This window comes from Microcaecilia unicolor, chromosome 3, assembly GCF_901765095.1.
Source record: "Microcaecilia unicolor chromosome 3, aMicUni1.1, whole genome shotgun sequence".
In the NCBI taxonomy this organism is placed as follows: domain Eukaryota; kingdom Metazoa; phylum Chordata; class Amphibia; order Gymnophiona; family Siphonopidae; genus Microcaecilia; species Microcaecilia unicolor.
Genome location: NC_044033.1, coordinates 323,689,877 through 323,705,738, shown reverse-complemented (window position 1 = coordinate 323,705,738; position 15,862 = coordinate 323,689,877).

The window sequence follows — 15,862 nt, the reverse complement described above, 5'->3', positions numbered from 1 at the left end:
TATGCATAAATCATCCTACAGCAGGATAGTTTTATCTGGAATAAAGTTAATAATTTTTGACACATACAAATTGAGAACTGTGCTGATTGTTCAGAGCCCCTAATTCCAAGTTTTGTAGGGAATGACAAATCTCAAATTTAAAACAAAATGCCTGTTTGATTTCACAGCTTGTCTAGAGTGGGTATCCAAAGACACCACAGTACACGCATGTGACATAAATAAGACACCAGTGATCCAGTCCCATGCACCTGAGCTTACCTAGTCCTGTGTTTGGTTCTCAGCTCTAGCTCTGGTTTCACAAACTTGCCCAGGAGCTCTAGCCTTCAGAATCAGAAGAAAATCTAAACCCCTGTTGATCTTACAGTAACACTAGGAGGTCGGTCATAGAGTGCCATATCTTGCTGCCTCACCCACAGAAAGTTTCTGTGGTAGAGGCTTGATATGTAACTGAGAGGGAATGTGAAAAATCTGGAAAATAGCTGTGGTTATCCTGTGGGCTCTTTGATAAGAAGTAGGGGGCACAAAGAAAGTTACAAGCCATTGCACAACATCAGCACTTCTGGGTGGGTACGAAGGACTGCTGTAGTGTTTTTTAGGTTACAGAGCAAGAACAGTGCTTTTAATCACTGAAAACATTGTGATGATTTTACGTTAAAGTTCATTTGCCTCAGCTTTGGAACCCTATGTCGTTAATAACTGTGAATGAGACTGGAGCAAGATCTAATTGAGTTAAAGAAAATAAAATAGAAGATTAATAAAATAATCTATGTTTCCTAATATCATTATCATTTGCACAGTGCATATCCAGCCCTGCACAAAAACACAAAATAGGCAGTCCCTACGCGTCAGAGCATATCTTTCCATACAAAATCTTTCAGATAAGTTCATTTGGGGGGGGGGGGGCAGATATGAACAAGTTTGCAGGATTGCTGCTGAAAGCAAAAGAACATCCTCAGACCCTTTTTATAAGCACCTGAAGTTCTGGCAAGGAATTGGATTTCAATCCCAATCAGCAAACCTGTCAAGCTAATGGATTAGCTCTGTAATGAGGAATGAGGCCATTTAACTGCTACAGCTTTATGTACAAGGCCTAGCTAGTGCAGCCAGACAAGGATTTTCAATTAAGAGTCTTGTGTAAAATTCAGCAATGTGTATCCTGCATAAAGTTTGTAATGAATAGTGTCAGCTTGTTAAAAAAAAAAAGGGCACATCCAGTCACAGAAGCATCCTGAAAGAATCTAAAATTACTTCTTTCTTTTGCCTGCTCACTGGCCAAGAAATGAACTACCAACCCAATTTTTGTCTTCGTGAATCGTACCAAAAAGCCCTCATGCAAATGGAAGACAAACCACATGTTTGGGCCAATCCCTGTATACTACCTTGAAGCTGATTCAGTCATGGATCAGAGGCATAGCTAGGTGGGTGCAAGGGGAGCAGCCACATATGGATTTTGATATACTGCAGCATGTCCACATGGCAACTATGCAGTTTACAATATTAAAAAAATATTACTAAGGTACAGACACAAGAGGGGACAATCAATTATGTAGAAACACCAAAACATTCTTGAAACAGATACATTTGATTAAAACTTTAAAGAGGGTTGACGTGATCAAACCATTGTGCAGAATGAAGTAATTAACAGCTGTAGATTGGACAAGTTGGAGATATTTAGGAGAAGAGCAGGCAAGACCAGCAAACAGGGAGTTCCAGTAACCAATATGAGAAATCAATAAAGAAAGAAGTAATGTACGGACAAGAGAAGGCTCCAAGAGAGGGTGAAGAGGACGGATACGATGGAGAGCGAAAAAAGAGGAACGAAGTACTGAGTCGATGTGGGGTTTGAATGTCAATTGTGAGTCAAAAGTAACACCAAAAATTGTAATAGTAACATAGTAAATGACAGCAGATAAAGACCTGCACAGTCCATCCAGTCTTCCCAACAAGATAAACTCATTTTACATGGTATGTGATACTTTATATGTATACCCGAGTTTGATTTGTCCTTGCCTTTCTCAGGGCACAGACTGTAGAAGTCTGCCCAGTACTGTTCTTGTACTAAGTTCTGAAGCTAACATCTAAGCCCTTAAAATTTACACTTCAGCCCATCCCTATCTATTCAGTCACGATCAGGGCGTAGACCGTAGAAGTCTGCCCAGCTCCCGTTTTGTTCCCAATTACCGGCGTCGCCACCCAATCTCCGCTAAGATTCCACGGAACCATTCCTTCTAAACAGGATTCCTTTGTGTTTATCCCACACATGTTTGAATTCCATTACCGTTTTCATCTCCACCACCTCCTGCGGGAGGGCATTCCACATATCCACCACCCTCTCCATGAAAAAATACTTCTTGACATTAGTCCTGAGTCTGCCCCCCTTCAACCTCAATTCAGGTCCTCTAGTTCTACCGCCTTCCCATCTCCGGAAAAGGTTTGTTTGCTGATTAATACCTTTCAAATATTTGAATGTCTGTATCATATCACCCCTGTTTCTCCTTTCCTCCAAGGTATACATGTTCAGGTCAGCAAGTCTCTCCTCGTATGGTTTGCAACACAAATCCCATACCATTTTCGTAGCTTTTCTTTGCACCGCTTCCAGTCTTTTTACATCTTTAGCCAGATATGGCCTCCAAAACTGAACACAATACTCCAATTGGGGCCTCACCAACGACTTGTAGAAGGGGCATCAACACCTCCTTTCTTCTGCAGGTTATGCCCCTCTCTACGCAGCAAGGGATAGGAGCACCATCTAGATAAGGGCAAGGTGGTTGTGGAGAGTGAGGCCACATGAAAGTAATGGCTTCACACTAAGAACTATTGAGAAATAAACAGTTTTCTCAAAGCCAAGAAGCAGACCTTATTCACTCCATCTATGCTGGTTTGTTGTAAAAGTGTGATACATGCTGGTACTCAGTATGAGGAAGGGAATGGACTAAAGAAGGAATAGTACTGCTACAGAATGACACAAGTTGGATAATTTGGATTTAGAATTTAATTACTTACCATTTTAATTCTGAGACCATGGTGAGTCATAATCAGTTAAACAAGTTAGACTGTAAGCTCTCTAAAGCAGTACTAAGAGAGTAATTTTATAACAAGTCACCTATTTTGGGCCTATCTTATAAAGACACTTGGGTATCACAAGAAGCATCAGTGGGTGAGCAGCTTTAACCACCAGGCTATGTGCCTCCACTCCAAGGATATTCACATACTGACAGCTTATCTTCCAGCCCTCAGTCAGTCAGGGGACCTGAAATGGTTGCTATGGGTTTTCATTCTGGAAAGGAAAGTCATTTACCCTTTATTCCACTCCCATATTTTACTGATGAGAATGGAGCCAGCACAGAATTACACTACAGTTGTTCATTGTGACAAGCTAGAGTTAACTTTGTCTTATGACTTTCTGAACCATGTCAGAGCTTGAGAGTGGTGGACATATATCACTGGCAAAGCTTAGAGGAATGTTTGAGGACTTGAAAAATGATATCAGTACAAACTGAAATTGCCACCATGTCCACATAACTGTGGCAGGGGGGGTGAATAGTAGGAGATAGGGTAATGTGGAGTTGGGAAAGCACATCAAGAATGCAGAGGTGTGAATTGATGATCAGGCCAAGAATTATGTAGGGCTGGAGTAGGAAGTTGAGGAAAATGGAAAAAGCAAATGGGGGCCTTCCAGATAAACTGTGACTTTGAAAATCACGCTAGATGCTGTAATCTACAATTCCATGGGATTCCAAAGACTACTGTGTAGTGGTTGAAAATATTGCTAAATCTATGTTAAAATCTGGTAATAGCTATGAAGAGACTATCGGGCTCATTTTTAAAAGAGAAAAACATCCAAAAAGTGGCATGTCTGCATTTAAACGTTTTTCTCACAAAAATGTCCAAATCAGCATTTTTGAAACCTATTTTTAGCCATTTTTCTCTGAAGTCCACCAGAAGTGCATCCAAATCTCAAGGGGGAGTGCCAGGATCTTGTTCAGGGCAGAACTTGGGTATTCCTAAGACTTAGATCATTGTCAGGCACATTTTCAAAGTACTTAGCCTTCCAAAGTTCCATAGGTTTCTATAGAATTTAGGAAGGCTAAGTGCTTTGAAAATATGCCACAATGTGTACTCAGCCATAATGGAACAAAACAAAACAGTCCAGGACTAAAACTTAGATGTTTTGAGTTAGACCTGTTTTTATTAGGAATAAGGCACAAAAAGGTGCCCAAAATAACCAGATGACCAATGGAAGGTATCAGGAATGACCTCCCCTTATTCCACCAATGGTCACTAACCCCTTCCTACCCCCCAAAAATGTGATGAAAAACATTACTTACCAACTTCTATGCCAGTTTCAGATGTTATACTCAGGTCCATTAGAACAGCATGCAGGCCCCTGGAGTAGTCTAGTGTTGGATGCAATGCACTGCAGAGAGATGGACCCAGGCTCCTACCTCCCCCTACCTGTTACACTTGTGGAGGAAACTGTGAGCCCTCCAAAACTCACCAGAAACCCACTGTACCCACATGTAGGTGCCCCCTTCACTTGAAAGGGATATGGTAGTTGTGTACAGTGGGGGATAGTGGGTTTTGGGGGGCTCAGCACACAAGGTAAGGGAGCAATGGTGAGATGTGTACCCTGGAGCATTTTATGAAGTCCACTGCAGTGCCCCCCTAAGGTGCCCTATTGTTGTCCTGGGATGTCAGGGGGAGCAGTCTACTAAAAATGCTGGCTCCTCCTTTATCCCAATGGCTTAATTTTGTGCGTTTTGCACTTGAACTTTTTTTTTTTTTTTTTTTCAAAAATGGACCAAAGAAAACCATCTAAATCAGAAAATATTGTTCGGAACAGTATTTTCGAAAACAAAACAGAGACATTTTTCTTATTTGAAAATGACATCCAAAGTCGGACTTAGATGTCATATCAAAAATGCCCCGCCACGTCTGTGAAGTTGGATTGGCTCTAGTCCCTGCCAGGGCCAACCTCCCAAGTGATATTGCGGGATATTTTCTTAACTTCCAAGTAAAGGACACGGTGGCTGCCAGTGACAGTCTTATCAAATAGAAGTAATTGAGGACCTGTCTTCTATAACATTGAGAGGGCATAGAAATCTTAGAGCTGCAACTCCCAAACTCCATGGAGAGGGTATTAAGTATAATATATTAAGGGTAATATAAGTTTATTTTCAATTACTATACTGCCCTTCATAATTATCAGGATGATTTACAATCTTATCAAAATATCACAAAAAAAAGAGAGAGAGAGAAATGGAACTTCATCAAATAGGAAACTAAAGGAGAACAGGAAAGGATACAACACAAACAGCAGTCAAGAGCGACCGAGAGCATGCAGAACTGCCGTAGCACAGCTCAGCTGCAGCAGATGAGAAGAAGTGGGTTTTAAGACCTGCCCTAAATTTCTTCGGCAGCAGAGGTTCCCTGCCCTCATTTCTTATGCTTTTAAAATGTCCATTGACCCCTGATGCAGCTTTATTAGATGAAACGCTGTGCTATCTCTTGCTTCCACTCAACTTCTTATAGGAAAGTGAGCAGATTCCATAAAAAAGGTGCTGTGAAGAAGAAAGTACAATCAGCTGTGGGGATGAGGTCCTCAAGCCTTTATTAAAAGCACCAGTGCAAGGGGACCAGACACAGGCTGTGTTTCGGTGGGCACAGCCACCTGCCTTAGGGGTCACGAATATGTGAAAACCAATTCTTTGTTCTTGAAACACTCTAGGCCTACTAGTATATGCCAATGTTTTCTAATGTAATGGGAAATAAATTTAGCTAAAAATGAATACTTAAGAATGCAAACAATATCATGGGGGTTTCTTTTTTTTTGGTGGATTCCAATAAATTGTCACAATCTTGATGCAAAGCTTTGATGTATCCACTGTCGATGTGTCTTTGAGGATATCCTCTTGTTACAAATCTGTCACTCATAATTGTAGCTGGGTTGCCCATCCAGGACCCAGCCAGGCTCAACCCTGCTTAGCTGCCTCTTCCTCCACATGACTGTTGCGTTCACTCCACAGCAATCTGGCTCCTCTGAGCCTTGGCTCCAGGCCCTGTGAACTCCCAGGACTTCCTCCTCCCTCCGTTCCTTTCACAGAGGCACATTCAAAGCCCAATGTTTATAAGTAAGAGCTTTTATTTTCTTGCTTCAGATCAACAAAACACCCTTCACTCCAGGTTGTTTAGGCTAGCAGCCCAGAGCACAATTCAGGTTCACCACAGTCAAGTTCAGGTTCAAAAACAGTCCATATAACTTCAAACTCGGGTTCAAAAACAGTCCATATAACTTCACTTTAGCTCAGATTACTTCACTTAGGGAACAGTACAGTATCAGAGGGAAAACCCAAATAGCTTGGTAGGTTGCAGCCCAGACCTTTTTAGTATGAAACAGTTTACACAGTCTTTCTTGCACCTTCTTACAGCACGGTTACACAGCTTTATTCCCACTTGGTTCAGGCTGGGGTTTCAATTGTGCCCAGCTCTCTTGCTCTCCCACAGGCTGCACCTGTTTCCTCTTTAGTAGAGATTTCCCCCAGTGCCTCAGCCTCTCTCCTCCGGTCTTCCACCAGGCTCTCCAAGGTACAGCTAGCCACCCTCTTACAGCAGCTTTTCGGGTTTGAGCCAGGGCTCCAATCTCCATCTGTTCCTCCCCTAGTCCTTCAGTAATCTCCATTTTATCCTCCTCTTCAACTTCTCCGCCCCCAATCTCTCCAGCTGGCCCTCATCACCTTCCTCAGAGACCATTTCCCAATCTTCTATCTCCTCCCCTAACTCTTGCACAGCCGGGTGGGGAAAAGAAGGATTCTGGGACTGGTAGTTCCTCCCCTTCTTCCTTAACCCAGCCAACCTCTCTGCCTCCGGTAGCCCAGCTTTCTGAATGTGGGTGTTGTGCTGTTGTGCACATGAAATCTGCCCCGTTGGGATTCCCCGGCTCCCTGTACCCCCTTTCTTCGTGCCTTCCCAGATCCCCTTTCACCTGCACTCTCACATAATATGTGCTTGATAATTGAATTCTTCAAAATCTGTACAGATACGTCGAAGACGGAGGAACTGACAGAGTGGAAGATTACTTTTAAGTTTTGGATTGTGATAACTAGAGTAATGTAAAAATGTGTTTCGATCTGTCGGTTTTCTGTAAATGGTGGTCTTAAAGAGATAATCAATCTTTGTAATTGATAGATCCAAAAAATGAATGACTTCTGTATCATAATCCAGTTTGAATTTGAAGTGAGAGTTTCTAGTATTGAGCCATTGATGAAAGGATACAAGTGTTTCTTCATTTCCTTGCCATAAAATAATAATGTCGTCAATATATCGGTGGTAAATTTTAATGTGATCTGAAAAAGGATGGGCCATGAGATGTTCTAGTTCAAAGTCGCCAACATACAGGTTTGCCAAATCGGTAGCCATGCTAGCACCCATGGCAGTGCCCTTTATTTGTTGATAATATGCCTTTTTGAAACAAAAATAATTTTGTGTAAGTGCAATAGTGACACATGTGATAATTAGGTGGTTTGGTATCCGCTTATAAGTGGTTCTGGCTTGTAAAGTTTTTTCAATAATATGTATGGCCTCTAGCTGTGGAATATTGGTATATAACGACTCAATGTCCATGGTTACCATGATTGTATCTACCAATGGACCATCATATTCTTGCAGAATATCAATCATATGTGTTGTGTCTTGTATATATGAAGGGATAAGTGGCACAAATGATCGTAAGCAGAAATCAACAAATATAGATAAGGGTTCTAAAATTGACCCATTCCCAGAGATGATGGGTCTGCCTGGTGGGTGCTCTAAAGATTTGTGGATCTTTGGTAATATATGGTTGGGGTGACTGGGTGCATAACTTTTACAATTTTTTTTTCTTTTTGTGTAAGGAAACCCATCTTGGAAGCGATCTCTACTAATTCTATGATGTCTTTCTGGATTTTTTCAGTGGGGACTTTTTCTAAAGGGATGTAAAATTCACGGTCTTCCAATTGTCGTCTTATTTCTTTGATGTAATCGATCCGATTCATGATGGCTATACCTCTGCCTTTGTCGACTGGTTTGATGACAATATCGGTATTTTGTGCCAAATCTTTAATTGCATTATGCTCTGAAGTGGTAATGTTGTAGTATCTGGGTTTCTTCTTTCTTTCAAATTTCTTCACATTCTTTTCAACACATAAATTGAAAGCTGATATCAAAGGATGAGACTGGCCAGGAGGAATACATGTAGAAGGTTTCTTAACTATAGAGACATCTTGATACGGAATATCAGTTTTGGAAAAAGCATGTATGATTGAACCTTATGGGTAAATTTGAACAGATCAATTCTGGTTCAAAAAGCATTGTACCCTGTAGTGGGAACAAATGATAACCCCTTCTTCAGGATGCCAAGTTCGGATGTGTTCAAATAGTAATGTGATAAATTAAAAATAGGGGTGGAATCTTCTACTGGTTTTGAAAATAACCTCTGTTGTGGAATGACTGTGGTGGTCTACTCCTTCCTCTGCCCCTTCCGCTCCCTCTCGAACTGAATCTGTTGTTGGGAAATGGTTGCCGTCTTGATGATGTTTCTTTGGTGTCTTTCTTCCATAGTTCATCTAAAAAAGAGTCAGTTGCATTTTATTGAGGTATCACGTTCTGTAGAATGTCTAGAGGTACTGGGAAAGTGGGAACGGGTAATGGGACTACCCAAGGGAGAGGTATAAAAATCCCCTGAGTCACTCCTCACCCTCTTTCATCTATGTTCAATTAAAGTACGATCATTGGTTCCTTTGGAGGAAAATTGTCTAGTATTATCATTAGCATGTTGATTGTTAACCTTTTTATTTGAGAAATATGGTCTTGCTTTAGAGAAGGGGTAAATGGACCCCCTTTCTATAATCGGCCTCATCTCTTTTGGGTTTACTGTTTTTACTTTCTTTTGTCTCTCCTAAAGTTTTCCACTTTAATATTAATATCTTTTAATATAACGTAATAATGAGGATCTTGAGTGTGTGAGGACGTGAGCTTAGGATCTAACATTTCTTGCAACCTCTTGCTTTTGGATTTGGACATTTCTGCTATCAGAATCATAAGATCAAGACTGCACGTATTAAGAATAGCACACTCTGATTGTCTAGGAACATAGTAGGTGCTTGAGATAACCTAAGGCCTCTAGGAATATGTCTAGATCTACAATAGTTTAACATTGTGCAAAAATGTAAATAATTTCTAATGATATTCTTTTTAGTATTGACAATGTCCAACCAATGTTCCATGAAAGATACTTCAAGTAATTGGTTGTGTTGTATCATCCTGGTGTCTCTTCCTCCCTCCCCCTCCTACCACTACCATCATCATCCTGGCATCTCTCCTCTCCCCCACCACCATCCTGGCATCCTTTCCTCTCTCCTCCCCCTGACACACATTATCTCTTTCTCTCCCTCTCTTTCCCCTACTCCCCACCAGCCCAGCCCAGCATCTCCTTGCCTCCTGCCCCAGTGGTTTGCCAAACTTGCATAAGGCCAGTAGTGCTCAAGAGATGCTACTTCCGGCAAATGCAGGGCCTTTCTTTTATCACTCATGTCTCCTCTGATGCTGCTTCCAGTTTCTGGAGGCAGGAGCAGCAGAAGAAGGGCTCTATGTTGGCTAGAAGCAGTGTCTTTTCAGCGCTACCAGCCTCAAGCAAGTTTGGCAGACCACAGTGGCAAGAGTAGGGAAAGGAAATGGAGAGAGAAGCCAGATTGCCTGTGGGGAGCAGGGTAGCAACGTGTGGGATTAGGATAGTTATGTGTATGAGTTGGAGAAGGGGCCCGGATGCATATGTCACACCCTAATGTGTGTGACTTGGCATGTCTGTCCTTCTATGGCACTTCAAGTAGGAGAATTTATCTACATATCCTTTCAGGACTGTCACTAACCCAGTATGCTCTGACTTCAGGACCATATCAGCTTAGCGTAGAGGGATGGTATATACCCTTTCTACACCATCCCCTGTTGGAAAGTTTTACAAAAAGCGCTGTGGAATGCAGAGCCTTTGGTAAAACACCTATAAGGACTAGCAGGAGTGCATGTATATTTGCTGGCAGGCACAATGGGAGTAGCCATTTTACAAATATGCATGTGGAAAAAGAGTGGCACAAACCCAGCAACTTCAACGTGGAAGTGTTGACTTCACAAACTACATATGTAAGTGGCACTTTTTCCACATGTAGCTATCCTAATTTACAGACTATAAGGCACTGCCAACTATGTAGTGGGGCTACAATTTTTATTTTACTTCATTGTGAAGGCAGAAATAAACAACAAGACATAAAGGAGAATTACACTTGGCCAAATTGAGCACGTTTTAAAAATCGGTTTGTGCCGTTGAGCTGATGTAAAATCCAACAAGGATTTTTAAAAAACCATATACATGTATTCTCTTTGTAAAATGTAAAATACACGGGAAGATTTTTGTGCTGCCTGAGGCATGCCCAAACCATATACCCACCACACCCCCTTGAATTCTCTGCATGTTGAGGAGCTTCGTGTGTAAATAACAGCTTTCTGAAATTGCAATTTACACGTGTATGCAATCTACAAATATAAATGCTGCATTTAAATGTGGAGATGCTTCAACAAGTAATAACTCCCTGTACATCACACTGCTTTCAGTGTTAGTTGGCCCTTGCAGTAGATACTGAGCTAATCAGTCCTCAGGGGCTACCTGGCCAGTCAGGTTTTCAGCATATTCACAATGAATATACAGGAAATAGATTTGCATACACTGTTTTCTTGGTATGCAAATCTTTTCATACATATTCATTGTGGATATCCTGAAAATCCAACTGGCCAGGTGGTCCCTGAGGACTAGGTTGAAAGCCTCTGCCATAGACAATGAACAAAAAGATTATGGGGTCCTTTTACAAAGGCGCGCAGAAAGATGGCTTACGGTAGTGTAGGTGCGGGTTTTGGTTGCGCGCAGAATCATTTTTCAGCGCGCCTGTAAAAAAGGCCTTTTTTTATTTTTGCCAAAAATGGACGTGCGGCAAAATGAAAATTGGCATGTGTCCATTTTGGGTCTGAGACCTTACCGCCAGCCATTGACCTAGCAGTAAAGTCTCATGCGGTAACTAGGTGGTAACGACCTATGAGTGCTAAATACCACTTGGCGCGCGTCCGATACGCACGGCAGAAAATCAAATTTTTCAGCCATGCGCCAAAAATGAAATTGCCGCAAGAGCCAAGTGGTAGTCATGCGGTAACTCCATTTTGGCGCACATTGGGCGTGCGTTGACGCTTACGCAGCTTACTAAAAGGGCCCATAAGTGTCTTTTGAATAAAGTGAGGGTCATGTGACCATATAACCAGAGTTGTTCTAGTTATAGGATACTTTCCATTTTGCTATCTATTATGATGTTTTATTTTAGCTATGGGATCTATCAAGTATTTTGCTGCTGCAAGGTACCAATGAAACCTGCCAAGTCTAGTAATTTGACATGTCAAGAGCTTTCAATCTAGTAGATCACACAAAACTAATGACACTGCTCGACAACATAGGAATAAGTTAAGCAGTAGCAACCCGGTTTAATGGTTTCCTAAGGACCACAGCCTATCTCGTAAAGGTGTCCATTCAGTTTTCAGCCTCCTGGATCCCTGAATGTGTGGTACTACAAGGATCCTTAATATCACCAATAGTATTCAATATCATGATGGCTCCAATTGGCAGCAAATTGGAAAAAATGGAACTTAACCCATTCATATACGCTGATGTTGTCACTGTATGTATACCTTTTCACAACAACATCACAGAAATTAGGCCACAACCTTCAAACTCAAACTAAATAGAGATAAAACCAAATTCCTAGCCCTATCCAGCTCATACAACCCAACCACCTACCAAACCTTCACAATTGACCAATAAACATACTCAATTGAAATAGAACTAAAAATATTAGGAATCATCCTTAATAAACATTTCTCTCTTGAAACCTAGTCACATCAAAGAGTTTCAAAACCCTATGGAAATTGAGAAAGATCAGAGATTACTTTCACAGACAATCTTTTTGTCTGATAGTACAATTGCTGATGTTACCCCGACTAATCTATTGCAACACTGCATATATAGGAAGCAAAGAGAACATACTAAGATCACTGCAAACCATCTAAAACACAGCAGCAAGACTGATATTCAAAAACTCTAAATACGAAAGAGTAACCCCACTACTTACAACACAACACTGGCTCCCAAGAAAGGGCAGACTATTTTTCAAATCAAGCACTCTCATCTTCAGAATACTGTTTGGCATGTCTCCCGAGTACATGTGAGACCTGATCGAACTGTCTCCAAGAAATACAAGTCCAGAAACCAGAAGCTACCTACTCCTTCACCTACCCAACTGCAAAAACGTAACATACACATCCATATACATGACTGGATTTAGTTATTTGGGTTCCAAATGGTGGTACTGAATTCCCAAAGCGATAAGAAGAATCACAGACTATCTTCAATTCAGAAAAGAACTAAAAACCTGTCTTTTCAAAACATTCTGTGGTTAACTAAATGAGACAATATTAGTCCACTCTACTCTATATTTCTGTAATGCATCATTGTAATCTCTCATAACTGTTAATTGTAAACCACATTGAACCGAAAGTTGTTTTGGGATAATTGTGGGGTACAAGAATAAATAAATCAATAAATAACAAATATATGATTTGCTGAAGGCCCTGATGCACAAACCTCTGATGCTGTTCAGTACAGTGCTGGAAAAATACCACCACAACAGCTAATGGCATGCAAATTTAGGGACTTCCGCGTGAGGATGGTGTCTGACACATGCGCTCAAGAGTTGTGTATTAAGCGCAGCTCTTAAGCGCATACCCAGAACACCGGGGGGGGGGGGGGGGAGGAAAAATTGAGCTGCAGCGAGAAAGCGAGTGGAGAGTGTGGGTTCAAGCATTCTACAATCCCCCGACCCCGCTCAGCAAGCCAACAACAGGGAAGGATGAAGATGGGATCAAATGTTTGGTGCTGAATGTGTGTGCTTGCTGAGTGTGGAGCAAGAGAGCACCACAGAGCCGGGGGCAGCGCCCAGAAGGAGCCAACGTTCCTGGTCTAGAGCCACTGTTGCAGCCACTTTTGATAACGAGCCCGCTTTCATGCTGCTGAGGTTCAACACTGGCTTCCATGCTTCTTCGAAAACCCTAACACCAGCTCCGTGCTGGCATAGGGTTTCCTGAAATAAGGGCACCCTAGTTTACTGTGCCTTTCTCTGAGCATGGGGGGGGGGGGGGATACTTAATGATCTCAATTTAATATAATTTGAAAGCTCACTAAGCTATCCCTTGGTGCGCTCGTTATTCCCAGCAGTGGGGGGCCCTTGAGCATGGTGCCTCTAGCCTTCGCATTTGCTTCTGAGCATTGGGGACTCAATGTGTTCATTAAGGTTTAAATATACATATAATAACAAAAATAAAAAGGCTTCGCACATCAACTCTCTCAAGAAACATTCCATCTTGTTGAGAACAATAATCCACTTTCTTAGTTAATATGATTAAGAAGTGTGATTGTCATGTCGGTCCACTCGAATACACAGAAATAGAAGTTAATAAATAAAAACAGAAACTATACAGGGATACCTTTTTATTGGATTAGCAACGCATTTCTTGACTTCCTGTCAGGCAGTAGCACCTCTTTCTCAGGTCAGAACAGAATAAGCAAAGGATGGCAATGTTAGAAAATAGAAATGAATCATGAAAAGTGTGCCAATGATAGTCTGAAGGAGAAAAGTTAATGCAATGTAAGACTGACACTCTGTGGACAAATAGTGTATATCGGGGCTTCTATTCCTAGGTATTTATAATTTGCAAATGTAGGTGTTTATTTTCCACCTAACTGGGCTTTTTTGAGGGGACAAAACTCTGTGTTAATTGAAGTTTTTGCAACACAGGTACTATTGCTGAAAATGTTAAGCAGAGGGATCAAACACATACATTTGTGGCACTTAGAAACTGTTAACACAGCAAAGGCATAAACCTTGCTAACACAAACCAGCATTAAATTCTCCCCCCCGCCCAAGCCCAGTTCAGTATCTCTCTCGCCTTTCCCTCCTCCCTTTGGCAGTGTTCCTAATGGCTACCTTCTTGCTGGCCTCGGACGTGTTCCCTCTGATTTGTCCTGCCTCCTCTGACACAACTTCCTGTGTCCACACAGGAAGTATACACAGCAGAGGAAACACTTTGGAGGACAGCCAGAGGTAACAACCTCCTTGAGAGGTAAGTTGCTTTTTTTTATGCTGCCGGCAGCCCGCAGGAACACTGCCGAGAGGAAGAGGGAAAGACAAGACAAGACAGATATTGTACCAGGTGAGGGGGTGGAGCCATGATGGCAGTGGCAGTAAGCAAGCTCAAGGTGGCAGCAGCGGGCAGGCACCCTCAACCAGGGTCTGGCTTTGTCTCTTAGCGGCCCTGGTTGTATTGATGCTCCCAGGGTTCTCAATTGGATGCCCAACATGGTCATGTTTCACCAAGAGTACAGGGTGCATCAGGAGCATTAAGAACCAGTTGGTACAAACCTAAAAACTCCACCAACACATCAAGATGGCCATGTCGAGCATCTGATGTTGTGAACCCTGGGAGCATCAATACAACTTATTAAAGAGTGTGTTTTCTTCAACAAGGTCTGCTTCTTTTCTTTTGTTCTGAAAGTTATCAATATACATACAAATCTTTTCCAGAGACGAGGAAGCGGTGGAACTAGAGGACATGAATTGAGGTTACAGGGTGGCAGATTTAGAAGTAACATCAGGAAGTACTTTTTCACAGAGAGGGTGGTGGATGACTGGAATGGCCTCCAGGAGGAGGTGGTGGAGATGAAAACAGTGATGGAATTTAAAAACGCATGGGATAAATACAAAGGATACTTAAACGCAAAAAGGATGGAAACCAAGCAAAATTTGTTGGTGCTTAGGTAAGTAAGGTCAGTATAGGGTGGACATCTATGGTCTGTGTCCCAAATATGGCACAAGAGGGGAGACTTTTAAAGTCTCTGCCCCAATTATGGAAAGACAGATTTGGATGGGCTGGAGTGGGCTTTGATGGCAACTCCAATGATTGGGAAGTAGGAAAAGTGCCAGGCAGACTTCTACAGTCTGTGACCTGAGAATAGCAGGTCTGATCAAGAACAAGCATGTATTTTATGTGTCGCATTCATATTTATTTATTTAAAAAACTTATAGTCCGCATATAACCTACGCAATTACAAAATACATACACATTAAGATATAATACACAAACATCATAATAACAACCACCATATCATGTCTTCTGTACCACTAACAAAAAAAAAAAGCTGCACAACTCTATACCTGTCAAAAAGGAGGGATACAAATTTTAAAAATGCTGGTACAAAAAAAATAGTATTTTTAAAAGCTTTTTAAACTGCCCAGTACTATGCCACAATCCTAATGTCCCTGGCAATGCATTCCACAAAAGTGGACCAGCCACTGAAAAAACCTCAGCATGAGTCTCAGCATATTGCGTCATCATTACCCCATCAATTGCCAACTGCATTGTTGTCTCTGATTGCAGTTATCTTCCAGGTCAGTATACCATCAAAGCCTAAGTAAAATACCATGGTGCCACTCAATACAGTATCTGATGAATCAAAGATAAAATTTTGCACTGTACTTGAGTACAGTGATGTGGTAGCCGTGTGTAATCCGTTGGGTTGGTTGTGAGCCCTTAAGCCCTGGCCAAGGCCAGCAGAGCGCTGACCCAGGCTAAGGGGAGAACGACCTACCACTGCACATCCCAGCTACGCAATACCTCTAACCTACCTTCCCCCCGCAGCACCTCAGGAAGAAAGGGAAATAGGCATACAGGCGGGCCTCGCGGC